Source organism: Arachis ipaensis, chromosome B04, assembly GCF_000816755.2.
Source record: "Arachis ipaensis cultivar K30076 chromosome B04, Araip1.1, whole genome shotgun sequence".
NCBI classification, from domain to species: Eukaryota; Viridiplantae; Streptophyta; class Magnoliopsida; order Fabales; family Fabaceae; genus Arachis; species Arachis ipaensis.
Genome location: NC_029788.2, coordinates 122,609,960 through 122,612,091, shown reverse-complemented (window position 1 = coordinate 122,612,091; position 2,132 = coordinate 122,609,960).

Genomic DNA, 2,132 nt, shown 5'->3' with positions numbered 1-2,132 from the left:
TGTTTTTTTACTTTTTTTTTTTAATTATTGTAATAAAAGGCTGAATATTATACAACTTTAAAAGGATACCTAGTTGAATTGGCTATAGGCTAAATTCATGGTATGCCTAGATTAAAAATCCAGCAAGCAATTTAAGGCAAAAATCCTAAAAACTTGATCCTATTACATAGCTGACTGAAAAAGCTACCAGGCATTCATTTGCGGCAATGCTGCTTGTTAAAAACAAGTGCATTCTTCAATCTTGGAAACCAGTTTAATAGTCCTATTTGATTTGTTATGTCCAGTGAATTTGGTTAAGCTTAAAATAAAGATTTGGGACAATGAAGAGAACTTTTTTATTTTAAGGAAAAGGATGTTTATGCATGAATTAAAGAAATGTGTAATTGTTGAAGGGAGGTGAGGCAGAGAAGTTTATTGCAATCCAAAGTCTCCAGATAGTCAAAGAAATACAGACACAAAGTGGTAAGGGAGGGTAGCCGTCTAGCCGAGGCAGCGAAGCCACCTTTGGGGAGACTGTAAATTGGAGAGGAGTATTCATGTCACTTGGCAATGCTTCCAACTTTTTGTAATCTATGATTTTAAGATGAATCAAGTTGGGTGCAGAGAAAAAAGCTCACAACAAAGAGAAGTTGATAGAAACGTTTTCAATGCTGTTTGCATAACATTACCCTCTGTCTACTATTTCAATTACTAGAGTGTCCTTTTCAACTATTTCAGGTAAATATGGCTACCATTGTATAAGATTCTAAACACATGTATCATGAAATCTCAGCCATCTTGGCACTTATCAATGTTATTGTTAATCTCTATGCTGGTTCAGAGAATAAAAAGTTGCAACATAAGAACTGATTTCTAAATTATCTATATTACATTAAAACTACGTTTTCTATAGTTTTCGTTTTTAGATTCAAATTTTAATAACACAAATTACATAGTCTTGTAATTTTTTATGGTGTACCATAATATGAAATATATGATAAAGACACATATATTCTATGAATCCACACAAATGTAAAATGTTATATAATCATAATGAATATTTTTTTTTACCAAAGATATGAGACTCCTCTTAATTGAATATGGAGAGACTATGCCATTTGAGCTATTACTCATTGGCTAATTATAATGAATACTTGAATGATGGAAATTGAATTTTATATATATTTATTACTACTATTTTTGTTTTATTTTATCCATTTTTTTTTTTTTTTGTATGTTCTTAAGATAAGATATTTTTGGTAAAATTTGTATATAAATAAGCAAATATTAAATAATAGTGACAAAATAAAAGGGATTATAGGAATATCTTTTATGTCGTAGAATCATTGAATAGAATTATAGAAATATCTTTCATTGAATATTTATAGTTTTATCAAATTTTCAATTAAATTTTTATATTTTTTTTACTTTTTAATTAGATCTCTAAGGGTATACAGATAATTTAAGAATTTACTAACATTTTTTTTACGTTTAACGTTAATAGGAATTAAATTAAAAAAAAAAAACTATAAGGAAGAGTAATTAAACATTATATGTTCACTGTAGAGTAGTCAATATCAATAAAAGTTTCATCACGATGCAGATACTAAACTTGAATGTATTTTATGCTTTTTATCATATTATAGCATAAATGTAAGCTTTATGAACAATTAAGGCAGTCAACCGTCTACGATCATTATTTCCAATTACTACTGTAATTTATATAATTCCAAGCAGGGCAACATTTATTTGTTACTTAAAATTCAAGTCAAAATAATATTTGATGAAATTTCTTTGTTGACGGAATTATTAACCGTATTATTTTATGATGAATGTTAGGATCAGTAAATTTTATGATTTGTAGTCATCAATTAATTATTATTAATATTTTTAATAGTGTTAAATTTTATTTAATAGTGTAAAATTACTTATTTTTCTTTTACTAGTTAAATACTAACCAAATTTTAATAAAACGACTGGCCAAACTTTCTCTAATTTTATTTTATATCCAAGTACAGATTTTGAATGTGAATTTTTATAGTTAGATTTTTTTACGTATTATCCTGGTCCGTGCTAATTGAACTTAATGTTTTAGACATGTAATTGTATATTACCGTATAATTGTGTAAAACTCTTATAAATCCTAAATTTCC